This window comes from Phaenicophaeus curvirostris, chromosome 21, assembly GCF_032191515.1.
Source record: "Phaenicophaeus curvirostris isolate KB17595 chromosome 21, BPBGC_Pcur_1.0, whole genome shotgun sequence".
NCBI classification, from domain to species: Eukaryota; Metazoa; Chordata; class Aves; order Cuculiformes; family Cuculidae; genus Phaenicophaeus; species Phaenicophaeus curvirostris.
In genome coordinates this window covers 3,707,497-3,729,714 of record NC_091412.1, presented here as the reverse complement: position 1 = coordinate 3,729,714, position 22,218 = coordinate 3,707,497, and the positions used below count along the sequence as shown (strand labels likewise).

General features: G+C 44.7%; 1 protein-coding gene across 6 annotated transcripts in view; it reads right to left on the bottom strand.

Moving 5' to 3' along the window:
* The window catches only part of AUTS2 (activator of transcription and developmental regulator AUTS2), a 767,857-nt gene that overhangs the window by 491,012 nt on the left and 254,627 nt on the right, over nt 1-22,218 (bottom strand). The window lies entirely within an intron of this gene.

Genomic DNA, 22,218 nt, shown 5'->3' with positions numbered 1-22,218 from the left:
CACGGGAGAAAAAAATTATCAAAGAGGTTGCACCATCTGTCTGTGGAGAAAAAAACAACAGCTGGTGCAAGGAGCCGCAAGATGCCAGCCTTACAAGTGACAAGATGGGAAATGACAGGAAACAGCTTTTCACTCTTCTAACAGCAAAAGAAACGTACAGCCCGTGTTCTCGTGTTTGAAAACCTCCAGATGCTGCCCTCTTCTCACATTTCCATATCTTTGTTCATGCAACATCTGAAAGCTTTTCTATTTTTACAGAGGGAGGGGAAAAAAGCACAAGGCCATCAAATGCATATATGTTTTTTTTCCTTGCGAGAGGATGTTGAATGAATTTTAATCACGATCATAAGGAAAAGAAGGAGAAAAATCAGCAGTATTTGATGTGAGAAACCTTTGAAATGTTCTCCTTCTCAGAAGAAACTGCAATATGTTTGGCTTTTATAAAGGTTGTGTATGATAAATATTAGCCTATTTGGAGACTGATTAGGCCTGATTGATTCAAGGCAATGAGAAGATTCACCGTAAGTGTTTTGTAAAGGTAGCAGGCTTCTTTTGAACAGGTAACATATCCCTTGGGCCAGGGTTTCCCAGCACTCAGGCTTTAGGTGTTGTTTAAGCACTAGATGTGACCCCTGGGCTGAACGTCCCGACCTCCCCTGTATTGCTAAGGCTGTAAAACCAAGTTGTGTATTCAAAGAAAATAAGCCATCCAAAACCATTCTGCAATGTCCAACAACAAACACATACTTTACAAGAGAAAACACACTGAAAGTCAAAACCCCATGAAGAAACTTTCACGGAAAGGATCATTGGGCACTGGAACAGGCTGCCCAGGGAGGTGGTTGAGTCACCTTCCCTGGAGGGGTTTAAGGGACAGGTGGACAAGGCGCTGAGGGACATGGTTTAGTATTTGCTAGGAATGGTTGGACTCGATGATCCAATGGGTCTTTTCCAAGCTGGTGATTCTACGATTCTATGAAATTGCCTTGTAGCCTGAAGTCAGAGGCACACAGTACAGGATGAGCAGGGAGAGCGCGTATGCAGCACAAGGCTTCGGGAAAGCTCAGCTTGAGGATGACACTGATCTACAGATTGGGAGATGTATCTCAACACTCTAAGACTAATGATTTCTACCTCTCCAAACAGATTAGTCTTTGGTTCATCCAAGTGTTTCGAAGCTGGGAGCTAAACTAGGATTACTTACTCCAAACAGAAGTGAGCAAAAGGAAAGGTGTCTTCCCAAATCAAAACAACGCCTTCTCAGCGGGAAGGACATCTTTATCTTCAACAGCCCTGGAAGGTCACTCAGTGGCTTAGCACTGGAATTCACCTTTCACCCTTCACCATAAATAAATGCTGCCCTCCTGATATTTTTTTTCTATCCTGATAGAAATCAGAGATCTCTGCTGAGATTTTTGGTTATTGCATGCCAAAAGGTTACATTAGAGTCTAGACTAAAAGAACAACGCACAGATACTTGAGATAACACCCACAATTGCTGGTGGGAAATCAAGGTGGAGCAGGTTGAAGACCATCGCTTGAGGGCAGGCAGGATGGGCACGAGGCAGAGCACCAGCCCTGTTTTTCCTACCTGAGCCTTGAGCTTTTTCCAGCTAATCCTTCAGACAGTAGCGGTGTTGGTCTTTTGAGATTCACACAAGGTTTTCGAAAGCCATCCTTACTGCATTAGCACCAACCTACGCAGGGCAAGTGGAATCATAAAAAACCACTTTAGTTATCATCAAGCAAGGCAGCTTAGAGAGAATTTACGAGGTGCTGTTTATTTCTACCTTTGATTCTCTACGTGGTCTCTACAGATCAGAGTACTTAGAAAACATAATTATTTTAATTAGGAGTAATTCAATTAGAATATCTCATTGCCAATAACAACTTTGCTAATAAGAAATGAACACACTTAACTTTTTTTTTTAATCTTACCTTTGGGGACTTTCTGAATACTTTCCCAGATGTGAAAGTATTTCTTTGATGTTGCATGCCTAACTCTTCTCTCCTGTAGGGTCTGATTCAGTGTGTTACTTAAGTCCACTGAAGTCTTTCCTTTGCTTCCAGAGGGTGTTGCTTTGTGCTTTTCCACATTCTTGTATCCCAGCAGGAATGGAGTTAACTCGAATGCAGGTGAATAGTAAAATGAGTACCCTGTCTATGAAAATGATGATGCAAAGTAGGTCTTGTAGGGTAACTAAATCAGTTAAAGAGTGAGAAACAGTGTGACCACAGTAGAGATACTTTGCTGATGAGTCTTTGCTAGTACCTTCAGCACAGGAAGGTACTTGAGGCCTCTTCACTAAGCCTACCATAAGTGAGTGGCAAGAGTAATAACAAAATAACTTTCCTCTAATAGCACAAGCTAGGTAATTTTTGAAGCGTGCACCCTGTGGTATGCGATGCTTGGGCACAAGATTTGCTAAGAAGGACAAAGTCACTGTAAGTGTCTTGAGTGCCACCAGAGCCACGCGGCAACGCTTGGTGATTTGTAGCTTTAATCAAAGCTGGTGTTCAGTAAGGGAGATGGATACTCTCGAGCCGTGTAACTCATCCACATCCTTGCACTGGGGCAGCCAGGCAATCTGGGAAACAGCATTCCAGTACTCAGGTGACCTCCTAGGGACACGGGCTGATTCAGGGGCTCACGGTCAGGGTGGCACAGCAAATGGCACGGCTTGGACACCTAACATAGCGTCCACCTTTGGCTGCGATGCAACCGCCATCTGGTGCAAATTACAGGCAGGGACTGGGAATCATTGCCTAAGAAAGAGGCAATCTAAGATCTGTGATCACCTTTATATGCCCATAACATCAATAGAAACCACGTGGGTGTAGAATATCTTACGTTCCCTACCCATGTGATCTATGATCTGGCTGGTTGGACTGTAAAAAACTTGCAGAGATCAGTTGAGATGTGGACAATCAGCTGCTTCAGCCAGTGCATTCTCTCATCCTCTTAACTAGCGGCTGAAGAATATTTTAATGCTGATCTGTCTCACCCTTAATTGTGATACTATCCTAGCACAATACAGCTTGTTTTAGCTCATACCTAACAATAAAGGGTCCCATTATCTAAGGGTGGTACTTGAAAGTGTATCTGCAAGAACAGATCTCATGATTTTAATTAAAAGCTTCCACATATTATTTTCTAAGCTAACAAATATGGCCATAATTGTAATTATGGAATCACCAAATATAGACTTAAGATCTTGTTAATAATGATATCCTTTTTAAAATCTCATAATCTTAAAAAAATGTTGTAATTAAGTAACCAAGCAATTATATTTGTCTCCATGAAATAAAGCCAAATCTACAGATAATTGCAAATAACTCATCTCCCAGTGGACTTTTTTTTTTTTTTGTATGCCAATTAGGCTCACAAATCTCAAGCTGTCACCTTCATCTCCAGACATGCAGCCGGCTGATAGCACAGCTATAAACAAAACAATCCGAGTGCCTCTCATTCCCTGACGAAGAAAGAAAATGAAGTTACCAACGCGCACTTGTAGATGTCAGCCCCCAGAGCATGGAAAAGGAGAAAAAAAAGAGTCCTGGGGTGTATGACAATTAAAATACTTTGTCTGGCTTTTGAGAAGAGTGTTCTGGGAAAGCTCCCAAGAGACCTCTGCGACTGCGATTCTTTGGTTAACAGCTGCCTCATGACTCAAATCCACACGCACAATCTACCACCAAGTCCCCAGCCACTGACACTGCTTCTCTCTAAAATGCTGCGAGTCCTGGGAGCCCCTGTTAATGAGTCTCAATTAGACGTGTGCACCTATCATGTCTGTCGCACACTCGTCTAATTACACCTGGAGGGCTCACAAGCTTGGAATAGGGACTTGGCGAAGGAGGGAGCCGGCAGGAGCAACAGCTGGGAATGCTGTTGCCTTCACCCATGACTCATCTTGGAAGGGCCTGCAGCAAAACTGCTGCTCAAACACCCATCCTCAGGTGTCATAGAATCATAGAATAACCAGGTTGGAAGAGACTCACTGGATCATCGAGTCCAACCATTCCTATCAAACACTAAACCATGTCCCTCAGCTCCTCGTCCACCTGTCCCTTAAACACCTCCAGGGAAGGTGACTCAACCCCCTCCCTGGGCAGCCTGTTCCAGTGCCCAATGACCCTTTCTGTGAAAAATTTTTTCCTAATGTTCAGCCTGAACCTCCCCTGGTGAAGCTTAAGGCCATTTCCTCTTGTCCTGTCCCCTGTGTGTCTGCACAAGCACCTCCTGCAGTCCCTCACCGTGTCCTTTCCTCTTCTACAGCAACCACCAGAAGGACAATCAGCAACAACCAGAAGGTGGTTGCTCATCTCAATGGAGTGATTTCTTCAGAATATGTAAACAAGCCCAAACAATCGCCCCCATCAAATCAATAAACCAGCTTTATGACCTGAAAAAATCCAAAAGGGTTTTGCAACAAGTACTCAGAGTCACTTTGCCACTGCTGCAGGACCTCCTGCCCTTGGCACAGTCAACCTGCCACAACAGCTCATTTCTCTACGTTTTTCTATGATTCTATGATCACGGAATCATAGAATCGTCTGGGAGGGTACTTAAGGATCATCCAGTTCCACCCCCTGCCATGGGCAGGGACACCTCCCACTGGATCCGGTTGCTCACAGCCTCATCGCCCCAGGGAGGGGGCAGCCACGACTTCTCTGGGCAACCTGGGCCACTGCCTACCCACCCTCCCACAGTAAAAAACAAACCCAGAGAGCACATTGATAATCAGGTAGATAATTCATTTTTTTCCTTCCTGAATTTAACAAAAGCCTGGATCTACCACTCAAATTAAACAGGGTGCAGTAAAGCATTAAGTCTGCATTCAACAAGCTTAATTACTGTGTAAATGAAAGAAATTATTATTCATTCATGACATTTATTTCGGTTCCAGCACTAGATGCTTTTATAAAGCTGAGACTAGAGGGTGCGGGGGGGAGGAGGAGGCTGGGTGTATAATTACTACTATATTTCTTTGCCAAACATTAGTGAACTTAAACAAAAAGTGCTTGTTTTCGCTAAAAAGAAAAAAGCATGTGAGCTATCAATGATGAATCTTAGGGACGCCCACAGCCTTGACTCGGTGCCAGGCTCTGATAGGTATCCCAATATTGGGGAGGCCAATAACAGAGAGCTTATTGAGGCCCCGAGACCAGCGCGGGACTCCGGTGGGTCAAAAGCCACCCAAACTATGGGAACAATCCAAGCAACAGTCCCTGGGGAGTAACGGGAGCCACTGTGCGACATGAAAGATAAACTGGCAGCTGATGCTATCGGGGACTGCCCAACAATGCATCTTTTCTAATGGATTTTTCACTGGGCTTAAACTTCTAACAAAGGAAAGGGAAAATAAAAACCCTTAAGCTGATTCAGATCAGGCATTTTTGAAGGTCTGAAGGAGAAGGCGAGGGAGAGGCGGCAGCAGAAGGGTACATATGCGATCCAAGTAAATAAGCAGTACTCTGCAGCCTGTTTCATATCCCACGTCACGCTGATCCCAGGAGAACAGGCATTACCTGCTCTGATCCACCCAAACCACTTGAGCTTCCCAGAAAGCGTTGTAAATAGATCTTAGCGACCAGTCAAAATGTATCTTCCACAAAGATGCTCTTTCTGGAATAAGCCATTCCTGTACACTCCTAGCCCTCCAACTACCAGTATTTAGGTACTGCACTGCAGAAGAGACTGCGCTCTGGCAGAAGTGGCCTCAGTTTACTTTAAGGAAGGAAAAAAAAGAAAGAAACATAGAAAATCCAACACTGGGCCACACAAGCTGTATGTAAGAAATCACAGTTGATGCATTTACGTAAGTGGAAGGAGCAGGAATGGTCTGGAAGGTCAGCGTAAGCAAGGGAATAACTGCAGTGGTGTTTCACATCCACATTTAGACACACTGCTGATCCCATCAAGAAGGCCAGAGAATATATCCTTTTTAAGAGATGCTCTACAGGACTGATGGCTGCCTACCCTAGCGAAGGCATTCCAGTGATCCTCTGAGAGCCCATGGAGTGCAAGCACTCAGCTGTGGGAATAAACACGACTTTAATTTTTTTTAATTTCAGACTAATACATATCAAAGCCCATTCTGATCTCAGTCTTAATTCATAATGAGTCGCTCTGAAGTTTGTTCCCAATTCCTCGCTGCACCAAATCAAGCCAAATGGAACAAGCCATAATCCAAGCAGAATTCAATGAACTGCACCCATTAAGAAGGCTATTAAAGCTTGTTCCCGGGGTTTAAACCAGGAGGAGGCTGGATGTGGAGAGGAGATTATCCCACATCTGCCTCCCAGAACCTCCTTCTGCTGGCACCAGAACTGCTGCCATCAGATGGACCAGATCCCAGAATTAGTGGATTTGAGACACTGACCTATTATCTCACGTTCTACATGCCATTTACGTTGGAGTTGATTTTTGCCCACTGACTGCATCTCTATCACTTCAAATTCTGGATTATGTGGAAATTTAAGGCTCTGAAATCTCAAGATTTCCCTGGTTCAGGCCACTCATGCTGCCGCTTCCCTCAGTCTTGGAGCAGCCCACGCTGCGCCTGGGAGCCTGCTACAGCTTGATCCTCCTTCCTGATTAGACCAGGGGTTTTCAGACACAAAGCACTATCTTGTGCCAAAACCTGATTAGTGCTATACCCTAATAACCACAAAGATAATAGGGAAGGCAATTACACCCAGAAATAGGTTACACAGCACAGCCGTGTCAAAGCCAAGTACTTTGGTTCCCATCTGCACAACAATAACTGCATACAGCTTTTCACTGTTGCTTAAAATAATTGCTGGATTTATGACATTAGCAACAGGAGATCAACAGCTCCGTCCTCTTTGGACTTTTCAACACCCCTGAGAGATGAGGCACAAACACGGGCAGCGTTCCTTGCAGCGCTCCTCTACGTGCTTCACCCGTGGTTAACAATCTTTTGTTGGAGGACAGCTGGTCTGAGGGCTCGGGGGAAATGTCAGTGGTTAAAACCGGCAAGGGAGGGCTGGGTTGGGTGTTCTGGGGGAAAAGGAATGCCCCAAGTTCTGTATGCCAAACGACTCATTTCAAAGAAACCATTTCTTTCACCATATCCCTGAAGTCCTTATCTCAACTGCTGCACTTAGCTAGTCCTCACTTTTCAACTTCCCAAAGAAAGGAGTGACTGCGGAAATGGGGCAACGTAATCAACATAATCATTTATGCCCATCTCCCAGTGAGGCAGTAACATTAATGTCCTTTAATTCTAATTCCAGGGGGAAAAAAAAAAGGCAGGAAAATTTTCTTGTGCGGATAGTAACAGAGTGATTCATTATTTTATATTTATTTCTTGTCAAGTAGCCTCACGTGTCTGTGCTCACTGGTGCAGGCTCTTCTCCAACCACAGAGGCTTTACCAGGGAGGACAACAGTGTTAACCAACCAAAGGGGGCCGGTGCTCACCAAACGCTTGATGGGAAGAGCAAACTCCACCACTGACACAGGCGCTCACAGCAATGGCCACGACCGGTCTGGAAAGTGCACTTCGTCTGTCACAAGGCATTTCCACAGCCAGCTGAGATGGATGAACAACTCATAAAAGCCACCACTAAAAATAAAGCTAATTACTTTAGGCTTATGATAAGAGATTTTTTTCTACAGGCAGCTTTTTGCAAGGTCACTTTCCTTGCTTCACACTCTTTTTTTTTTTTTCTTTTTAAAAAAACAAATGACATTGAACTGATTTCAAAGCTCATCTATTCGCCCCCGGGGTTGGAGGGGGTTAAGACCTCAAAATAAATACGTCCAGATGAATAGAAGGCCGGGCTGGTAGGGGATATTTTAAAAAAGAAAAGGAGGAAAAAAAAGTGTTTTCTTACAGTCAAAACACAAGCACAACCCCAGTGTTTAAGGTCACTTCCTCTCTTCAGAGCCTGGGAGCAATCCTGTCAATCAGCCCCGTGCGCTGGGAGTCTCCGCGCACTCCAAGTACAGAGACTGGCACAGCACAAGAGTAACATTCACCCGCTGGGAAAGGGGGATGGAGGACGCAGTTTTCAATTGATTCCAAAGGTCCTTTTGGAAAGATGGAGCCTCTGGTTTATTAGCACTGACATTCAGCTCTGAGAGTAGCAGGCTGATACCTATTTAATTTAATGCTATTTTCCAGCATGGACGTCTGTTCGACTCTCGCCTGGGACGCCTGGTCAGCAGCAACCCCTCTGGCAAAGGTCCTGCCCTGCCCATAATTAAGGACACAAGTGGGGCCGAGCTCCCAGCACGCAGTGGTGTCCCGGCTCAGCTGCAGGGACGTCTTCAGCTCACCAAGAAGAAAGAGCTTGTACTCCCAGCTTTTTGTTCCTGCATTTGCTAAAATGTTGATCCAGTAGAGGGGAAAAAAAGAGGAGAGTCTGCCTTGCACAGACACAGAAATGGCATTGGGCCAGCTAAGAAAGTGCCAAGGAAAAACTCTGACCCCTCTGACATGAAAGGCAAACGCAAGCTGGCCAAACCCCAGCCAGAAACCTCACCCTCGTGTCTTTGGACAAGCCCCTCAGCACCTAGGTTGGTGTTCCTCCATGGGAAAGGAGTTCACCTTAGAGACAGGTTAATTGCACGCTAGAGTCTTCTGGTGTAAGATGCCATTATTCTCCTAGAAACCATCCTAGGGTGACAGCATTGATCTGCAGCAGCCAGTTGCAGCTATCTGCATTCTGCTGCAGGAGTACATTATGCTAAGGTTGTGTGCCACATAGCATGCAATAACACCAATAAATTGATGAAATGATTATGAGGTCTTGGGCAGACTCAGGAAACATCTGGGAGGTGAAAAAGGCTTAGGCTCATTGATCAGCAGTAGCATTTTTACAGTGAAGCCAGTGGAGTTACAATGAATCACACCATTCCAGGTCTCAAGTCGGCATCAAAAGATGCAAATACATGCTTGGGCTAACATCCAATATCACATCTGGAATCCAGATGTCTGTTCCTCAGTGATTCCAGTCGTACAGACGCTCAACTCGCTCATCTGCCTCGTGAAGCTGCAGGAAGGTGCTGTCTAAAACCAAACACACTGGCGAACTGGCTCCACAATTTCTACCCAAGCCCTAATCCAGTTTAATGAAGATCTACAGAATTATAGGAAATCTCCCTCTTTCTCACAGAAGAGAACTGCATTTCAGAAAAGGTCTCCCATGTAATTCACAGACTGACATCTTGTCTTCCAGGCTTAGCAGTTCTTATTAGATTAGACAGAGCAACGCAAACACCCAACAGCACATTTTCTTCTACACACCTCTGAATTACTACAAAGTGGAAAAATATTAGACTATACATCAAAATCATAAAGATACAATCAAACCTGTGTTTGGCAATGTTCAAACTGGGAAGTATGATAGGAATAGAAACATACACACACAGAGACACTTGCACACAAATTTTTCAGGTGTTTTGACTACTGTCATGATAAAAATCAGTTTGTAACTCTGCAGGGACTCTTCCCAGAGTGGTCCTGACCACTGACTCTGTTCCACACAGGCTGCAGACTTGGACAGAAATATTTGTGGAGACGTGGGCTCTATTTTGACTTTTTTAACCAATGAAGGAATTGATGTGGCTGCAGAGGACTGGCTGCACTTCAGAGGTATACACACACAGCTTCCTCTAGTGCACTGAGTGCCAGGGATGCCCATCTGGAATGCAGGAATGGAGCAGGAAGGCACTCAGCATCATCCCAGTGCTCCATGGGTGATCCCGCTGTTAGAGCCAGCCTCCCCGTTCCCTGCCCTCCCTGCTGACTCTGCACAGCTCTGGATATCAAACCACCCTTCCAAAAGCCACTCATAACCCCATGAGACTTGCTGGGTTTCTGTTTGTTCCACGTTTTGACCAGACACAAGGCCCTCTCCACTGACCAGCTCTCTGGGCAGACCTTCTTTTACCGAACGTGGTGCTGGCTGGTGCTGCAGTTGAGCTCTGACTTTCCCAGGGTCCTGCAAGTGCTACTTTGGGTAAAAAAAAAACAACAATCTACAAGTGTAAAGCTGCCAGATTCATGGTCAAGGAACCACGAATAGGTGTTTCCTCATTCTCATTAAAAAGCATTATTCAGAATGGCTGAACACATCTCCTCCCTGTGTCCGAGGCAGCCAAGACCACCTTCCCCTCCAAGAGCTGCCAAGCACCCCAGAGCCTTCAACATCCTAAACCTGATCACCCTACGGAGACAGAGAAACAACAAAATATTTCTTTGACAGAGAGAAACTGTGGCACAGGGACACAAGATTTCACCTACCTATTAACAAGCCTTTAAATGAAACAAGTGAACTAAATGCATCATGGTCAGGGCTGCTCTACTATCAAGGAAGTTTCGTACTCCCCATGTCTCTCATCAACGTGCCACAGGGATATCTGAGCATGGAATAAGTGCATTTTCTGACACCGAATAACAAACCTTCAACCCAGCTAAGGGGACAGATTGTCTCGGTTTGTCTTCTGCTTCCCCTTTTTATATGGAAGGGAAAAAAAAGTTGGGAGGCTGGTGAGTACAACAGCAGGAAAAGGGAAGAGGCAGCAAGAGGTGGGCTGACAACGCCACTCTGCCGCAAAGCACTGCCCTACCTACAAGACTTGGCACGCTCTCCAGGAGCCCAACCCTGACAGCACAGCCACAGCCCTGCCAACCTCCACTGGGGCTGGATGCAAAACGTAAAAGCATCCGCCCACCACCCAGAGACCTTCTCACCAAGAGCCGCAGCGCTGTACCCAGCCACTGCCAATCCTGATGAGAAGAGGGGGTGCTTCCTCACAGTGTAAGGCATATGTAACACCTCCAACGTCACCATATGGATCGCTCTCTCTGAATTCACTAGCTTGACCTCTTTCCATTTCAGCATCCCACTCCCCATCTCCTTGTGGCTGCCGAACGCAGAGTGTTTCAGCAGGGGTGCCCATGGACACAGGAGCAGAACCCTCTTCCAAACACACTAGATGATGAACCTCAGCGACAGCAAAGCTGGGAAATCCAAACTAGGTCATAACAAATTGAGGCAGAACAGAAACCGGCACTAGATTGTCTCTGGAAGGGAGGTGATTTTCCCTGTCCAGGCAGTGCCGCTAATGTATTCTAACACAGTTTCAGCTGTAACTCTCCTGGATTGACATCAGAATTGAATTACACTTCCAAATCTCTCTCTCAACTTGTCACAAGATTTTTTTAATCCAACAAGAAGCACTTCCTTGGCAGAGCTGCAATTGTTATATTTTTCCAGCTTTTCTGATTTAAGGATTTTAATCTTTTTAGCCATGAATTGACTTCTCTGTACCAGCACTCTCAGAAAAAAAATGTCAGCTATTGCTCGCCACACAAGCTGCCAAGTTCCTGGGACCAGATGGAACGGATCCTAGGTTTTTAAAGGAGATCATTGACAATCAGAGAGGATACACTAAACACAGGCGAAGTTTCAAGAAGGCTGGACAAAGATTGATTGCAGCACTGAAAAATTACAGAAGACTAAACAAGGAAATAGAAACACTATCTATTCATCTCTAACATCTGTATTATGTAGAGCACTGGAAGCTACAAATATTGCTTGAATAAAGCTACGGAGTAATGCAACCCACATGCACCCCTCAGAACGAGGATGCACTGCCCTCTTCCGACATGGAGGTCGGTCTTACCCACGTGTGCGACCTCCAGCTGGTTATAATGGATTTGCAACAGTGCACAGCAAAATGGAAAAGTCAGTTATAGGGGAAAGCAAAGGGAGACATTTTAATACGCTGCTGAGACCCACAGATTAGATATTTGTCTCAAAGCAGAACTTGAACAAGGTGCGTTACAGCTGCCATCAAAGCCATGCAACAATGCCAGCTGAAAAGGGGTGGGAAAACATATCAGCTACAGAGCTTCTGGAATATTCTATCAGCATCTCTGAGTGATAGGCAGCATTTGTACACAGGCAGATCTTGATACATCTCCGTTAAATTCCTCTGCCTTCTTTCATAGTTTATATTCGGGTGTTCAAGAAAGGAACGATTTGGTTACTGAACCCAAGTGTATGATACGGTTAGTGAAATTCTACCCCATCTTTTAAGCAGATTAGGATCTACACACAGACCTTTGAACCTGCTGTGGCACCGTGTTAGCTTTCACAGCTCTCTCCCAAAGGAATAAAATGACTCCATCTAATTAGACTCCAACTCTCCTCATCTACCCCAGAAGTTTCTTGTCACCTCCATCAACTGTAAACATAATTTAGGTTTAAAGCTTTTCACTGGAGTGCTAAAGAGCTCTGTAAAGCAACAATTCACCTGTCTTGAAACTTTCCTGGGCATCCTGCGACAGGACACTGCTTGCCTCCTCTTGCTACTGCATCTTGTCCAATGGCTTCAAAGAAATGCATTGGAAAGCTCCTGAAAATACTGCACAGGTAATAATCCTCATAACACGCATACATTGACGCTGATTTTAGGGGTGGAGAAATTGAAGTACATAAAAGAGGAAAGGAGATTCTTCTTCCTAGTCCCTACACACTTTAAGCAGAAAATTAGGAATCCAGCTATTAATACTATATTGTAACCACTATACAATGTGCTTTTGTTTTAAGGTAAAAATCACAGTCAAATCTATAACTGCTATGTTTGCCAGGTGTTGAAGAACACAACTTTTATATAAAACATTTAGTGTAAGACAGAATGTTTCAGAACGAGCTGTCCCAGCACCATCAGCAGAGAACGGCTGTGCTGGGCCAGATCAAAGGCTCAGCTTGTGCAGCATCCTCTTTCCAACAGTGGCCGTAAATGGATGTCAAAAGGAAGAGAACAAAAATAGGCTAAGTATATGTAATACACCCGTCTCTCTCTATTTATATACGTACACGATTCTCGCTGACTTCCACTTCCAGTCATTTCCAGCTCACTGATCTCCTGATGTGGTTCCTGCCTGCTGAGTGGCAATCAGTTGCTTTCTCTTCCACTAACTTGTCCAGTCTCCCAGGAGCAATGTAAACTTTCAGCATCCAAAATCTCCTCCAACAACCAGCTGCACTGGTCAACACCTTCACAAAGAACCACCTACTTCCGATCTCCTTCAGCCTGGCTCTTACCAACTTCCTTTAATATCCCAGAGTTCTTGTGTTGGAAGGCAACGAGCAGTCCCCATCCTCCCTATGTCCCACTTGATTTCACAGACCTCTGTCACATCTCCTTGACCTAGCTCCCCAGCTGATGGGTTCTAGTTTATTTAGGTCTTCCCCACACAGAGCTCGTTTGACATCTTGGAACAGCCTCGTGGCTCTACTCTTAGTGTTTGCAATGTCTGCAAGTCTTTGGAAACTGAAGGACAAGCGCTGCACAACGTGTCCACGACATGGGTAAATCAAGGAGTTCTGTTCCTGTTCCATGCTTAGCATGCTGCCCAATATTCCAGTTGGTTGGTCTTTTTTACTCCCCCGAGCACCGTGGTCATGTTTTGATGGAAATATCCATTATATCCCTAAGATCTCATTCTTGCACAGAAATGGAGATAAACCCCCCTGATTTTGGTCTTGCATGGAAACAGCTCAGAGTCCATCATTTCATACAGCGCATTAGGATTGGTTTAGGGGAGTCAACACAGTCCTTAAAAGCAGCATAAGGTGAACACACTTTGGCACAGGCTTGCCACTGCAGTGAACTTGGACGCACGTGCTTCCACTCTGCATCCCTTCTCCGACCCGCGCTCTATTTGTGCAGCTAACCCTCACTGCAATAAAACAATATTTTAACATACTCAGTGCTGTTTCATACAACCAGTGTCTTCAAATTTGCTAAAACCACACATAAATATTTGATAGCACAGGCAACGCTGCTTCTCTCACATTCAACTGCAAACAAGATTATTTTTTCCTCCCAAACAAATCCAATAACTTGATTATCAGATCTGGTCTATTCTTATTCTTCTGCTTTACAATTTTCAAATATTTGCAGTTGTAAGTATGTCAAAGCTTTAATTTGCTTAAAATGATTCACAAGCACCTTGTTAATCTTTCATCAGTTTTATTACAAACTGTAAACAAAACCCAGTTCTTAAATAATTAAAGGACAGAACCAGCCCTCAGGCAAATTAAGTCCAGGGAAGTAAAAAAATCAGAGTAAACCTGGAGATTTTTTTTTTTTTCTCTTTATCTCCAGAACCAGTGAATCTTACTTCAAACCAGACAATAATTCCAGATGAACAGATTGCGTGTGACGTGCCCCCCAGTCAGCCTCTCTCATCTACTGTGTCCTGAATATTAATCTATCAAGAACCTACATGTTGCTGGCTACAGTGCTGAACATCCCACAGGCTTACCAGTCAAAAGCTGTGTCCCGAGCAGGCACTCAAAAGAATTCCTCTGCAGTTGTGTGTGCCCAGCCATGCTTAAGTCCACTTCTTTTCCAGCCCTAAGCAGCCTCTCCCAGGCATTCCCATGGCTCATCACCCAGCAAAGGCAGCAGGAACACACACACCTCTGCCCCCCAGCACTGACTCACCCAGGCAAAACCTCACTGGACACATTTGCAAGACTCGGGGAAGCTCTTAGTTAGGGGCATGGTTTAGTGTTTGATAGGAATGGTTGGACTCGATGATCCAGCGGGTCTCTTCCAACCGGGTTATTCTATGATTCTATGATTCTTGCCCACATCATTCCAACCTGAAGCCCACACCTGCACTTGGCAGCTCCTGGCAGAGCGGTGGGAGCTCAGCCTCTTTGGCCAAAGACTAAACAAACCACAAATACCATCGTTTTTTCAGATGACTTCGGTACTGAGGGTGTTGCTACAATTATTAAGCAGTTCCACTGCATCATCAAGCAGAGGTCAGCAAAGTCCCAGCCCAGAGCTGGGCAGATACTAAAAGGGAGCTGGAATCCTCTAACAGAGGAAGCAGGAGTTCAGAATATGGATAGAAATAGAATCATTAAGGCTGGAAGAGACATCAAAGATCATCCAGTCCAACTCTCAGCCCAACACCACTGTGCCTACTAAACCATGGACCAAAGTGCCATGTCTACATGTTTTCTGGATGCCTCCAGGGATGGTGACTCCACCAGTGGCAATTGCTGAAACTGAGGCCAAACACTGCTAGTGGGGTCACAGGCATCACATCCCCCTACCTGAGAGCACCTCCATGTCCACAGGAGACATCTACAACCAACATCTACAGACACACTTGGTCTCTAATTTGGAGAAGTAACCCATATGTTGTCCCTGATGTCCCAGAGGGTGGCTGGTTGGTGGGGAGATACACAGCTGAGGGCAGTGCCCTGGCACCAAATGGGACCCCCAGGTCCAAGTCGTCACGTACAGACCACACAAACAGCGATGACAGCGCGGAGTCTGGTCACCCCCAGAAAGAACTCCGCCAGATCCACAGTCAGAGGGGCTGCTACAAACCCCACTTCTAATTACTTGGATTGCAATCTAAATAAGACATAATTATTACTGCTATTACACTTACAATCCCGTCTGTCATCTGTGGACTCTTCAGTCCAGCTGTGCTGAAGAACAGCGTTCACGGATGCCAAACAGGGTACAATCATTTTAGAAATTTTGATGCACAATCAGCTGACCCAGCCTCCTGAGGTATTTAAAACTGGATTTCCTTCTCATTATGAAAAGCCTATCTTCAATGATGCTCTCCAAAGCACTGCAATCTGAAGAAAACCTAAAGAACTATGAAAGCCAAGACTGGGCCAATCTTTGAAGGTACTCTTAGAAGACTATGCTGCCATGCACGCAAAACTGAATTTAAATGCATTGCACACCTAAACACGTGTAACAGAAGCATTCCTGGCCTATTATATGCGGTTCATTGTGCAAAGTTTTTGAGTTCCATGTTTTGTGCAGCAGGCTGTAAAAGTTGCTTAACAGAAGAAAATAGAGTTGATTAAAAATTTACATCAGAAGACTGTAAGAGGACTTTTTTTTCTTTGCTATTTTACCTGCCACTGACCATTCCCATCGGTACACAGTTCTTCTTACGCTCACAAATACATGCAAAAAGCAGGACTACAGATGATGGAAAAGTTTCAGATCTCGATCCCAGGCTTTGAGCAACCTGATCCAGTGGAAGGTGCCCCTGCCCACATCAGAGGGGTCAGAACTGAACAGGCTTTAAGACCTCTTCCCACTCAAACCATTATAAAATTCTATGATATGATATTAAAAATAAAGCTGTTCTGAAGCTGGCTGCACATAGAAAAAAAAAACCTACACAGTCCCACTTATAGGTGGGAGGATGCTAAATTGACACCGAGCTGCTCAAACAGCTTCTGCTCCCTTTGCTAGACATATCCAGGGGAAGACAGGTGCCACTTGGATGCCTTGGCCACGCTGGGCTGTGGTGAACCCCGTGGAGCTCCTGGCACCTCCCTCTTCCCAGCAAAGCAAAACGAATCTAAAGACCCAGCTGCTTCTTCATTTCAGAATGGGACAAGCTGATGATAACCACTTACAGCAAAAAGGAAGCTGCAAATGTTCAGTTTGAAGAACTGAAAGAAATCAAAAAGATTTAAAATCCCACTTCAAATGCCCTTATCTAAAAACAAACAAGAACTCTTCCAAGAACTGGTCCAACCACCAAGGATTGCCAGAAATGGAGAAAGATCTGTTTATATCAGTAAACATTACTTAGCCCATCAATCTTCAGCATTCTCCTCCAAATGCTTAGAAATCTGAGTTAACTTTATGACCCTATGGGCCAGCCGGACAATAAAACACACACAGATTAAGTGCACCCGATACTCGATTCCACAATCCACCCACCAGCACCGAAATGAAGTGAAGGAGCCAGAGCAGAGCAGGAACCTGCACAAAGGAGGTTATTCCTCAGCAGAGATTTGGCTGGATGGCACTCCCTTTCTGCACACTTGGATGGAGAAAACCAAAGGGGCAGCTTCTGACACGAGCACGTGTGGCTTGCAGAGCTGCCAACCTCCCATCCCTCATGCCAAAATACGAACAAGGTGATTTTCTGTGTTAGGGCTGAAATGGCAAACAAAGGGTCACCCAGCAAACCAGTGGGGTAGGCAGTGGAGTTAAAGTCAGCACGGACTCCTGAAGCACAAGAGCACATTTGTAACAACTGGCATTTACAGATAAACTAAATTCCTACAGCTTTTTTCCTGGATTTGTTGTGTAGGCAAGCACATAGACAACAAATCTCACTCATTTCACTAAAATGCTGAGAGTCACAGTTGCAATATGATTTGAAAAAAAATGCAGACTTTTAATATTCATAGGCAGGAAAGGAAAAATTTCGACAGCTAAAAATGACAAAAATGCTAAACCAGGTGTCTGTGCCAAGTAATTTGGGAAGACACAGCCCTTTGCTGATCATCTCCAACAGTTTAAAGGCCCAACATCTGATTTCACACCTGCAGAAATCCATTTACAAAGCAACTATGAAAAGAAGTAGCAAAAATAAATAAAATTAGCACAATTAGCTTCGCAAATGCTTCTGGAGAAAAAGCAGGTGGGTTCCCCTCTCCCAGGCGCTAGAGCAAGGATGGTTTGAGTGCCGGGAGGATCTGTCTCCCTGGAAGAAAGAGTTGCTCAAGGAGCAGGCTGGTTAACTCCCTGCCCTTCCTGTGACCCAAAAGTTACCAACTGAAGCAGTTACTCCTGATTCAGTCAAGCCATTGTACAGATTTTAAGGAGAGCTCACCATTCCAGTGAAAATGAATGCTTCAGTGAGCTCAGGTCACTGGATTGATCAATCATAGCATCACAGAATAGTTTGGGTTGGAAGGGATTTAAAGCCCACCCAGTTCCACCCCTGCCATGGGCAGGGACACCTCCCACTGCATCAGGGGCTCCAAGCCCCATCCAACCTGGCCTTGAACCCCTCCAGGGATGGGGCAGCCACCACTGCTCTGGGAAACCTGGGCCAGTGCTCCAATCATCTTGGCTTTCAGCTCCTTTGAGCCCTTGTGTTACACAAACATCACACGCATTTCAATATCTGGTCTAAAATCCCACAGACTGAAAATGCCTTCCCTACCCCTGCAAAGGGGGGGAAGCGATCCGGAGATGAAAAACCTTTTTTGTGGGGAGCGGGAGGCAGGAGAGATTGTGCTACACAGGGGATGAATAACTAAATCTCTTTCAAAGTACTGTTATAAAAGACAAGACAAATAACGAGCAAAGTCAGAGAAAAAAAAAGAAAAAACCCAAACCCTAAATTCTCTAAAAATACAGCCACCACGCAGCTCTCCAGCTGCAGAGCAGCCCTTTCAAGATGCAACTGGGGTGCTTGTCAGACGCTTCCTGCCTCGATCCCCCGGAAGAGCAGCACAATGTAATGAAAGTCAGATCCAACGCGCTCTTGCGCTGCTCAGCACCAAGCGGCTGAATTACTGGGTGCAGACCTCATCATACTCTTAAAAAGTCATTTGGAATCACAGTTTTGATTTAGATTGGCTTTATCCCTTACTTTCAAAGTACAACTGGTAATAATGTAGCCTGCGAGTTTAACATTTGAAACAGGGGTTCCATTTACCTCTTTGTACTTACTCGAGGAAAATTGCTGTAATTGAAATCTTTCTGCTGGAAATGAAGCCCTTCGAACATTCAAAGTGGTTGCTTGTCCTTAAGGCTTTTTATTTTAGCTGTCAAAACTGTAAACTGCCTTTCAGAGTAGTGGGAGCCCTACTTCAGAAGAAGAAATGAACGTAGCCTGTATCTAGGCACTGGGTGTTTTAATCTAATTTTCCAGCTAGGAATACAGCACTTCTTTCCCCTGGGCACTGTTGGGAACAGGAAAATTCAGCTTCACTTCAGCTCAGCAATATCTAGCAATGAGCCTCAAACAAGGAACAGGGCTTTTTAAGGACAAAGCAAAATCTTCCAAGTCCTCCAGCTTCATCCGTAGGATCCCTCAGATAGGATCAGGAACGCGTGAAGGCAGAGTGCCCACTCACGCTGCCTCTCTCCACACATCTCCCACACTTTCTAGAATTTCATATATTTCCAAGAGCTCAGATCAAACCGATTTCCTCGTGTCAGTGCTATTATTTGTATGAAGCCGCTGAACTTTAATCGCAGTGTAGATGCACTCAGATTATGTAAAAATGGCTCAGGTCCAAATGACCTTACATTAAATCTTCAAAAGGGTAAACATGAAAACTTTGGGTTTTTTCCAGTGGGTTTCCTTGAAGTTTATATGATAGAATGTTTGCAATTAACTTGATAATAGAGTCAAGATGAAGTTGTGTGGATTCCTACTTTGGTTAGTTTTATTATCTGATTCTTTTAATCACAATTAAAAATACACTGCTGTGAGATGGTTTTACAGCACTTGTCTACCACAACATAAAATAACTGTTTGGATGAGTTGAACATACCCAAGTACATCAGCTTATCCAACATTAATCTCTTCTGTTCCCAGTTCCAACACGTTCTGAGGATAAAAGGTAAACATCCGAAGGCAGTTTAAGACCATTCCTCAGGCTGTTGAAGGCACAAAGGCAGGGCCACTGAATATTATCCCTGCCAGTATAAACAAACCACTGCCCAAGCAGGCAAACGACAGAAGCTGACCAGCTAAGATATTCCAAAGGTGGCAGGTGATGTGATGAGTTTGGAAGCTCCCAAAGACCTGCAAGGGTTGAATTTCCTTGAAGCTTAGGCAAGTGGCAACACCAAACCTTGGTTTGGGTCTCTGCAGCGGCAGCAGGTAACCCAGATGGGACAAGCAACTTTCAAACACAATCAACAGTACAGTTTGTAGCACAAAGCATAGTTACGCCAAGCGAATAAAACAGGTCGACGATCTAGATGTGAAGGAATATTTTTCAATATATAAGCTGCCTGCAGAGCTAGCTCTGACATGTATATAAATACATATGCTTTAGCACAGACGGGCCTTCAGACAACAAAATCATCCAAAACAAATAAAAGGGGGGAAAAAAGGAATTGTGATGGCCGGAGGCACAGATGTCAACTTCAGCGAAGGCAGCCAGCTAATAAAAATGTCAATGAACTTCTTTACAAGAGAATTAAGCGGGAGTGGCGCAATGCCTGTGTCATGGCACACACAGGGAAAGCTGTTCCAGTCCTGATTTAACTGAGCTATTGCACCGACAGGAGGACAGAGGCCCAACCTATCCTTAACCTAAGATGACCTCCCTTAAACAGAGATTACACACCAAATGAAGAGAGCAAACTTAAATTAATTTTGCTTTCCAGGCTGCTGCCAGCAGAGACATCACTGTCCTTTCAACTCACCCTCAACAAGACACTGGCAGGTACCTCGTTATGGCTGTGCGCTCACCGTGAGCCGGGACACATGCTGAGCTGCCTGGAAATGAAGCCAGCCCAAAAAAAGGAAAACAACCCGTTGAGTCCCAGTTGGATCAGCTCCCGGAGGCATGTCACCACGTGGCTGCACAGCACCAGCGCTGACAACGCGTAGCTGGGAGTGGGAACGCTCCTTCCTGCAGCAGCCCACACTGATGTCAGCTGAAAATGAGAAACTGCAGTTCCAAGTGAGATTTGAAATCCATTCAGACCAAGTGGTTGAGAATTTCAAAGGTACTTCAGCTTAGCAGAACATAAACTGGGAACATAAACCCAGTTCCTAAAACCTTGACAACATGGAAGGGTCGTAAAAGAATTTGACCTAATTTTTAAGCAAGGTGGCTGCGCTAATGCCGAGGCACTTGTTTCATGGAGCATCTGCCCACGGTGTCCAGCCAGAGAACTGCACCAGCTTAATAAATTCAGCGCCAATTCACACCTAACTCACACTAGCACAGCTTTACAGGCAGACAGACTTGGCAGAACAAGCCAAGCACCAACCGCAACAAGAACACTCACAAACCCCTGCATTCAGCAAGGGCTATGTCCCTGCCCCATGGTTAAGTCCTACATTCCTCAAGTGCTTTCCATTAGAAAACCCTCAGTTCCACACAGAGGACTAACAGTATCTTATCACACAAGAAATTCAATAAATGACCAGGCATGTTCTTCAGTTTTTGCCTTCCTGTGTGTGTGCACGATGAGTTTGGGCTTGGTCATTTTTTTTCCACAACAGATGAACAGACTTGGCAACTTCCCTGGTGAATCAGAAGAAAATCTTGTAAGACGCAACTAACTCTAAGAAAAAAATACAGATTAAATGGGTCTCCTGGATTTCATCCATGCTCAAATTTCCCAGGTTGTAGATCACAAAAATATCTGTGTCTGACAAAACTGGAATGACAGGTTATGTAACACACACACCAATTCACCCGTCGTGACAGAAAAGCAGGAACATTATCTGCTCCACTCAGGGACACGAGGGCTCTCTGGGTGTAAGGAGTACTAAAAAGAAGAAAAAGAAATTGAACCACAAAACGTGAAGGTGAAAAAACAAAATTCCCTGGTATTTTACCTAACTGGCCTCACCCCCCGGCAGATAATTAGTGATTTCATTAGGTTCTTCTTCCTAGGAAGAATTTCATGTGCTAAAAAAGCAGAGAGAATTTGTTTTGATATAGGTGTTTATAGGTCTAATATGACTTGAAATAACAGAGAATTATTGCAGAGAAGCATCCAAGCGATAAAATATAACTACCTAATAAAGCAAATTTTGCAGTCAAATTGCCTTTGCTAGGCTGTCCAAAACAAATGAAAATGGAATAGTTAAATCTCTGACTTTGTTAAATATGCATTTGCAGCCTGGGATAAATGATAGGAAAATCTTGTTAAATGGAATATATATGCTTTGTGTTACATGAAATATATATGCTTTCACTGTGTGCAGTATAACTTGAGGCACAAAGACAAGAAATAAATCAATGGGGGACTATTTGCCAGAACAGAAAATTTCAGGCTAATAGCACATATCTGGGTTTTCCCTCTGTTTTAAGAGCAGCAAGTTGCTGACTGCTCGAGGGTGGTTAGAGAAGACAGTGAAACTCCTTAGGATTGTCACCACAAAAGTTGTCTTGCTCTCTTCCCTGTTTTGCTGGATTAAAGGAAACAGCATGCTACACCCAAACACTGTGACAGCATCTCAGTGTTATTGGCAATAGGATCAGTCTTGAACCTGAGGCAGGAACCCTCCAGAGGGATGCTCAGTGAAAACTCAGTGCTGCCAGGCAGGTCCCTGCTGGAATCTTGGTCCATCCTATCTCCCATCCTCATCCCTGTGCTTCCTCCAGGCATCTGGGTACCAAGCGACGGGCAAAATAAAGTGGCACATGAGTGGAAAAGGAAAAGCCAACA